Below are 9,156 nucleotides of genomic sequence, written 5' to 3' on the forward strand. Positions count from 1 at the left end.
TGTAAGCCGTATGTGTACTTTACCACACCAGTTGAACTGAGCCCCAAAACCCTCTGTTCAACGGACTATTCAAGAAAGGGCTCGGTCGGATAGGACGGAAGCTTTGGATAAGTATTTTGGTATATTCGAGTATTACCCTGAAGTTTGAAGGACGATCAAGTAGAGTTAGAGTGTTTTGGGAGGTCTAATGTTATATATTGATGTTAAGACTTGCATTTTGTATCTCTTAATGGATAGATTTATATTTTACACTAGTTGGTGATGTACTTGGGTGATGTACTTAAGAATAAGCGTTTGGATGATTTACTTTTGTAATTTGTAGTGGACAAAACTTTTGTCTTACTAAGAAGTATTAAGAATGGATGTTTGGATGATTAATGAGAAATGTTATCTCTGAAATTAATGTTAGTTAATGAGTCCTGGCGAGAGCCATGCAAGCGGTCCGCTAACTTCTAGAGTATGCCTAGGAGAAGATGGGGTCGTCACCTGGATACCTCTTAAATGAAGATGGGTGAGAGTATTCATAAAGAAAAGATAATGAACAATAATTGATAGGCCACTTAACACTAAGATTCCTGATATAGCATGTAGCTTTAGTCATGTCCAAGTTAGCCTTACTCCATCCGAGGCCCTGAGTAGGGAGATGGCAAAGAGTTTGGGTGAGAAACCCAGTTTCGCATCGGCTCAGGCTTACCTGAGCCACCATGCGCATCACCTACACTATGGACCCTACATATTTGAAGAGAATGTCAGCTATGCTAACCAATAGCTCAAACTAGATAGTATCAGTTGTTTTATGGAAGACAAAGCTTTGCGCTTAATATCTTTAGCATTTTTGCTTAGCACTCCACTAATCTTAGTAGACATATATCAATATAGAACATGCAGACCTTAGCAATGTACCATAATGGAATCGTAGAGCACTCCATTAATCAAGCTTGTGTGTTTGAGAATCGTATGGCACTGTTAATTGTAATTTTCACTTCTCTCTTGTTTGGTATCTCAACTTCTCAAACAACTTAGTAATTATATCAAGCATATATAGTCCAAAATTCCCGGTCAACATGTATGGTGGACTCATTAGTTAATCCATGTTCTCCCCAATGTTAGATTTAAAGTTCAAATTCTGGACTTAATAGTTGGGGGTGAGAAGGATTTGGGGAGTGGTGGAAGGTTAAAAGGAAAAAAAAAAACTCATTAGTTAATCCATCTCTGAGGAATTCTTTTCCCCATCTTTAGCCGATTTTTTTACAAAGTTATTGATGTTTGGACTGATTTGGATAACTATGGAGTCCATACTTTGATCAAACAAAATTCTCTCAATTTACATATTTTATCAAGGAGAAGGAAATCTTTTTGTTTGAAGGTTGTGGTAATGCTGTATAAATGCTTAATTTTCATGGTGATTTTACTTTATCTTCAGATTTCGAAGGGTTGCGAGAATCTAATAGGACTACGCTATCTAGAAGAATGATTTCCCAATTTTTACGTGGGGTTTAGTAAAATCAGATTTTATCCACAATTGATGTTCTTAAACTCATTATTGGTTTAACATTTCCATCAAAATGTAGCTTTGCCAGCAAGCGTAATTTATTAACCACCTATTCTTTTCATCTCCTTGAAATTTTTCTTGGCGTCCTGGTAACTGAATTCCTCAAAACCTTCAATAAGAGGTTGCTTAATTGCAGCCTTTTATAGTTTTTATGGCTTTCGGACTAACTTGCAAGCGAGGCGTCAATTTTATTAGATAGGATTCATCTTTCTATTCGTCACAGTTTGATTGATATTCTCGTTGAACTGGACTTCCATCAAGATTTTCTTCATCTCTCCCATGGGAGAGAGACCAAATCTTGTCTTTCCCCATGGGAGGAAGTACACATCATAGTTTTTAGTTTCTCTTATTTGAATAAATTATCTCCTAGAATTTCCTAATAAGAGATTCTTATCTCCTAAAATCTCCTTATGAAAGTTTCTTCTCTCCTAAATTGTTCTGAGTGAGAATTTTATTCTCTACTGGATTTTTCCTTATGAGAGTTTTTTAGGTTTTTATTTTTGTGAAATTTAAGATTTTATAAATCTAAAATCTAGTTTCTCAGATTTACAAATTTTTCAGTATTGTCAGATCTAAATTTCTCTTTGAACTTGAACCAATTTTAAATAGATCTGATTATTAGCAAACATGCACTGATATATTGGGTTATAGCGATTCATTCAGATGGAAGATATTTAAGAGCATCAATTTTATCTTTATTTATATTGTTTTATTAGATCTGTTATATTTATTAATTTCAGATCTTGATGTATTTTCTGCCATTAGTGCAAATTTGTTTGAATGAAATGATCTTTTCTATAAAAAATATGAGCGCTTTCAAGGCATTTTTCAAATCCATTGGGCCATTAATTGGCTAATTCAAGAAATCAACCACTTAACCATGCAGAGAAGCTACAAGTTTGGCCATATTTATCTAGAATGCAACCAAGAGGTAGATTGTTTAGCTAATGAGGGATGGTCTCTCTCTCTCTCTCTCTCTCATGTGTGTGTGTATGTACACACACTTACATACATATACATATATTTATGTATATGTATATGTATATATGTATGTATGTGTGTGTGTACATATATATATGTATATGTATGTATAGGTATGTGTGTGTGTGTACTCAAGATAGTGATTATTTATCCTAAAAAATGAGCGTAAACACTATCTTGAAAATATCACTTCCAGAGTTTGATCTGAAAGGGTTGAGTAGTAGGATCTTCAGGAATGAAAAATGGATTTTCATCCTCTTCAGTTTCCTAAATCCAGTTTATTGTCGAGTTTCCATCAATTGCTTGAAATTGGTTTGAAGTGGCTTCGATCATCAGGTATCCAATTTGAAGTTGATTCATCAGGGATCCAATTTGATGATGTTTGTCCTCCATTAGTTTGATGGTTGGATATTTCTTCGAGAGAGGTTTGTACCCAATTAGAGTATCCATCAAAGAAACAATTTTGTGTTTCTGATGAACTACTTTCTTCTGCTGCCATGTCTCTGCAAAAAAGAATTAGTTAGTTTAAAGGATATTATTCTTTACAGATGATTTGGAAAGGGGCTGATTGATTGAGAAATGATGTTCCTAGTATGATATGCTTGATCAGATACTTGGTTATAAAGAAGGTATCTGAGAATTGGTTTTGTATATTTGGAAGTTTGATTTTGATAACAAGTTGGGAATTGTTGGCTCCTCTAAGTCCCTTTTTAGTAGGGTTTTCAGGAAATTGGGTTGGAATGAGATTTTCAAGAATATAGCTTTGGTCTGGTCCTGTATCAAATAGGGAATTAGTTTGATTATATAATTGTCATTAATTAGTAATCGTACTTGGACCGAATAATCCTGAAATAATTGAGAATTGTCATTCAGGTTTGCAAGGTTGGTTCCTTTTTGAAGATTTTGGAAGCTCATTGGTTGAGTAGAGAATTTATCAGGAATTTCTTAGAAATCATGAGGTTTTGGTATACACACACATACATACATATATATGTTTAATTTATATATGTATGAAAGATCTTAATTTAATTACCTATTTTCTCTTTGCTAGGTGATATGTTTAATTGAAGACAATTGATTAGTTATTTGGATACTTGGGTTTTATCCACATTCATATCGAACTCTTTTCTAACTAATTCCTTTTTAAGTTCTCTCTCTCTTTCAGCAATTTAATCTTTTTTAATAAATTTGAATTATATTTTGTTACAGTTTTCCTCTCTCTTCTAACAAACTTTATTTTTATTATATATTAATTTATTTTATTTTATCTATATGTATTAACTTTATTTGGTGTTATTTTAATTGTCACTTCATTAAAGTTGCTAGGAACTTAATATTCATCCATGGAGAAAATATGTTTTTGCATCTTTGGTGCTTAGTTGAATATAAACATATAGTTTTAGGTTTTTAAGCATATAAAATTTTAATAATAGATTCAAAGATTTATATGGTATGTACCTGAATACTTAGATACATTAATTTGCTAAAATAAATATTCATGAATATGTAAGAATATTATTTTATTTTTAAAAATTGTTCACCCTTGTATAAATCATAACTAATACTAATACAAAAAGAATCTATGCTAATGCACAGGTTAAAATACTTGTTGGAGAATGAATACTAGTACTTATGATTTCCTTTCCGAAAGAAGCTAAAGGCTTGATCAGATTAGATTAGATAGGCTGAGTCGTGCTAGCTTGGGAGGTTGTACTTCAATTTTTTTGTTTCTTTATTCTAATGAAATAATGAGGGGACTTGTCTATTGGAATTTTGCCGCAACTTTAGAGAGATGTCTTTTCATATTTCCTAGAGGTTTTCATGTATTTGCATATACATATATTTAAAGATTCATATCTATTCATTTATTTCTAGATTCATGTACCTCTTGGAATTTATTGGTTCATTCATGGAACTTCTAAGTTCATGTATGTGTTAATGATGGTACATATATCCATATTCTAAAGCTCCTATAAATAGTGAACTTGGAGTCTCAATTGAGTAGCGAATAGGGATGGCAATAGGGGCGGGGCAGGAGGGGGAAATTTTTCCCCCGGGGGCGGGGGATATACCCCTACCCCACTACCCGCTAAAATATATATATAAATATATATGTATATAATTATATATAATATTTAATTTAATTAGTTACAAACTTATGATAATGATATGATTAGTTATATGTATTATATAATGTATATTGGTATATGTAATATAATTGATATTATTAATTATACTAATAATTATATATGTCTACTAATAGAAATTATTAATTAGTTATATTAAATTTACTAATATATTTATACTAAATTCCTAATTACACTTAATACAATAACACTTTTTTCTCAAAAAAAAAAAGCACAAGCACAATAATGAATTAGTGATTGTATTTGTGCCAAAAGTGTAAACTTGACTACTTTAGTTGTATTTATTCCATCATGTTGGATTGTATTCAAATAACTTTTGTTTGATTATTTTTATGAGTTTCAATGGTGAAATTACAATGAATAATAACTTGGTGATATGTTGATATTTTAGTATTTGATTATTTGTTAAAATTTAACTATAATAAAACTATATAACAAATTTTTATTAACCCCGCGAATGCCCTAGCAGGAGAAGTGGGGAGAGGCGGGGGGACGGGGGACCAACTCCGCCCCTATGCCATCCTTAGTAGTGAACCTCATTTTTCTTTTTCCTTCTTAATCTTTGGTACTGAGTAATTCATTGACCTCAAAACTTTAACTTGCTAGTGCACGTGACCGAAGTTAGCCGTTGTATCCTGGAGGGTGGCTGCCTAGTGACCCATTTACACGGTGGACATATTCTGTGAGGGGCGAAATCACTTTCGAGGGTCGTAGGTATCCTACGTCTCGCCTTTCATCCTAGTTACCAAATATCCCATTTCTTCGCACTCTTATTTCGATAATCAAAGTACTTCTTTCCAACAATCTTGAAAGTGATTCCGTACTTTGATTTATTATTGTCGTTGCTAATGTTGGAGTTCTTGATATGTCAAAATTGCAACCTTTTGGTGGTAAAAACTTTAAACCATGGTCCGAGAGACTTCTATTTTATTTGCGATCAATCAAAGTTGATTATGTTTTGATTAATGATCAGGTTCCAGAAAATGTTGATCCTACTGGAAACTATGCCGATGATAATCATACGTGTAGGGGTCACATCCTGCATCACATGAATGATACTTTGTTCGATCTTTGTCGAACCTATGAGTCTGCTAGATAACTTTGGGTTGCACTACAAAAGAAATATGATAAAGCTGATGTTGGGAAAAAGAGATATGTTGTTGGGCAATTCCTTGACTTCAAAATGGTAGACAATATACCTATTTCTGACCAAATTCATATCTACCAGAATCTTGCTCTTGGAGTAACACGAGAAGATATTAATATAGATGAGCCATTCCAAACAGTTGCATTGATAAAAAAACTTCCTCCCTCTTGGAAGGAATTTCGCAATACCTTGAGGCATGCTGATTCATCACTCGATGAAGTCATCTCTCATATTCAAATTGAGGAAAGCAATCACTTGAAATATCAGATATCTATGACCTTGTCGCAAGCACTTACTACTACGGCAAACTTAATAGATGCACAACCTGCACGTGGCTTCCAAAAGTCAAGGAACAACAAGAAAACAAAAATCAGAGTGGAAGCAACCAAAAAGGTAATTTTCAAAATTTCAATTAGATTCAAAAGAAGTCTAAGGGGCTTTGTTTTGTGTGTGGTAAACTAGATCATATGGATGCCCAATGTAAGTTTTGCAAGGAACAAGAACAACATGCACTAAAGCCTCAAGCTAACTTAACTGAATCTGATAAGGTGATAGCTGTTGTTGTTTCTGAGGTGAATTTGGCACATAATATGACTGAGTGGATTGTTGGCACTGGGCAACCAAGCATATTGCTACTAGTAAAAACCACTTCATTGAGTATGAAAGAGTGGATGATGGGGAACAAGTGTTTCTTGGAGATGCTAGTATGGCTCCTGTTATTAGCAAAGGGAATGTCCTATTAAAACTTACATTGGGAAAGTCGATTGCTTTAACTAATGTGCTGCATATTCACTCTATGAAAAGAAATTTAGTTTCTAGTGGAATGCTTAATAAGGCTGGCATCAAATCTGTGTTTGATAGTGATAAGTTGATTCTGTCTAAGAATGGGATTTTTGTGGGAAAGGGCTTCTCTTGTGGGGTTTATTTGTATGGGATGCTATTTGTGATGCCATGAATAAAGCTTCTTCTTTTGCTTATCTTGTTGACTCTTTGGATGTTTGGCATGCTAGATTAGGACACAGGAATGTTGATTCAATTAAATGAATAAAACATTTGAATTTAATTCCTAATCTATCCAACATTGAGACCTCCAAATATGAAATTTGTGTAGAAGTAAGATATCACAAAAAACCCTTCAAATCTGATGAAAGAACAACTTGTCTTTTAGAGTTAATCCACACAGATCTTGGTGATTTTAAGAATAATATGACTAAGGGTGGTAAAAGATACTATGTGACATTCATTGATGACTACTCAAAATAGACAAATTTGTATATTTTAAGTCACATAGATGAAACTATAGAAATGTTTGTCAAATATAAAAATGAGGTTGAAACTCAACTTGGCAAAAAGCTTGCCAAGGTTAAAAGACTTAGGTTGGATAGGGTGGGGAATATGACTCTAATCTGCTCAAAAGAGTTTGTGAACAAAATGGAATAATACATGAGACAACTCCACCATATTCACCTCAGTGTAATGGAATATGATGAATGCAATGTTGATAAGTTTTGGTTTGCCTAATAATATGAGGGGGGAAGCTATTTGCTTGTCATATCTTAATAGAATTCCACATAAATAGACACTAAGAGCTCCTTATGAGTTGTGGAAAGGATATGTTTCAAACTTAAGTTGCCTAAAAGTGTGGGGGTGTTTGGCTAAGGTGGGTAATCCTGACTTTAAAAGGAGCAAAATTGGACTGAAAACGGTTGATAGTGTCTTCATTGGTTATGCTTAGAATAGTGCAGCATATAGATTCTTGGTTTTGGAGTGAAATCATATAATTGAAACCAAGGAGGCAGAATTCTTTGAGAATATTTTTCCAATGAGGCAAACATTTGATGTCTTCTTCTATTCAAGAATTGCATGAACCACAAAAACAAGAGGACCAACATCCTCAAGAATTGAGAAGAAGCAAAAGAGGTCGAACTGAAACTAATTTTGGGCCAGATTTTATAGTACCTTTTATAACTGAGGATGATCTTAAAACCTATGCAGAGGTAATGAAATCAATAGATGCAACCTTTTGGGAAGATGCAATCAATTATGAATTAGAATCAATAATGTCTAATCATACTTGGGAGTTGGTAGACCTGCCTAGAGATTGTAAACCTATTGGATGCAAGTGGGTTTATTAGAAAAAATTAAGAGCTGATGGCTCAGTTGATAAATTCAAAGCAAGATAACTTATTCTCCTGTTGCCAGAATTACCACCATAAAAGTCTTGATTGCTATTATTTCTATTTTTAAATTAACTGTACACCAAATGGATGTTAAAACTGCATTTCTGAATGGTGATTTGGATGAAAAAATATATATGAACAACCTGAAGGATTTGTAGACAGTGGACAAGAGCATAAGGTGTGCAAGTTAATTAAATCTTTGTATGGGTTAAAATAGAAGCCTAAACAATGGCATGAAAAGTTTGAAAAGACTCTAGTGTCAAATGGTTTCAAAGTGAATGAATCTCATAGATGTGACTATAGCATATTTAATGGAACCATTGGAGTCTTAATCTATTTATATGTTGATGGCATGCTTATCTTTTGGACTAATGAAACTATTGTCATGCAAACTAAATCGTTCTTGGCTTCATAATTCGATATGAAAGACATGGGTGAAACTAATGTGATATTGGGTCTTAAATTGAATAAAGCTGATAATGGTTTCATACTTTCATAGTCTTATTATGTGGAGACAATTTTGAAAAAATTCAATCATTTTGATGTGGAGCCTATTAAAACTCCATATGACTCCAATGTGGCTTTGAAAAAGAACAAAGGAGAATGTATATTACAATCTCAATATGCACAAATAATTGGAAGTGCGATGTATATAATGAATTGTACTCATCCTGAAATTGCTTATGCTGTGAGTAAATTGAGTAGATACACACACAATCCTAATAGAAGTCATTGGAATTCATTATCTAGATTGCTTAGATATTTAAAAGGCACCTGCACTTTGGACTTCATTTTATTCGTCATCCTTCTGTGTTAGAAGCTTATTGTGATGCTAATTGGGTATTTGATAATGATGAAGTCAATTCCACTAGTGGCTATGTGTTTACTCTTGTTGGTGGAGCAGCGTCTTGGAAGTCTTCTAAACAATCTTGTAATGCTAAATCAACTATGGAGTATGAATTCACTGCTTTAGAACTTGCATGTTCCAAAGCTGAATGGCTTCACAGTCTCTTATCTGACATCCCACTTTGGGAAAAGCATGTGCCTTCTGTTTCTATGCATTATGATTCACAGTCAGCAATTGCGAAAGCCAAAAATAAAATCTACAATGGGAAAAGCCGGCACATCAAATTAAGACACAATATTGTG

The sequence above is a fragment of the Coffea arabica genome, chromosome 10e (genome assembly GCF_036785885.1).
Source record: "Coffea arabica cultivar ET-39 chromosome 10e, Coffea Arabica ET-39 HiFi, whole genome shotgun sequence".
NCBI lineage: Eukaryota > Viridiplantae > Streptophyta > Magnoliopsida > Gentianales > Rubiaceae > Coffea > Coffea arabica.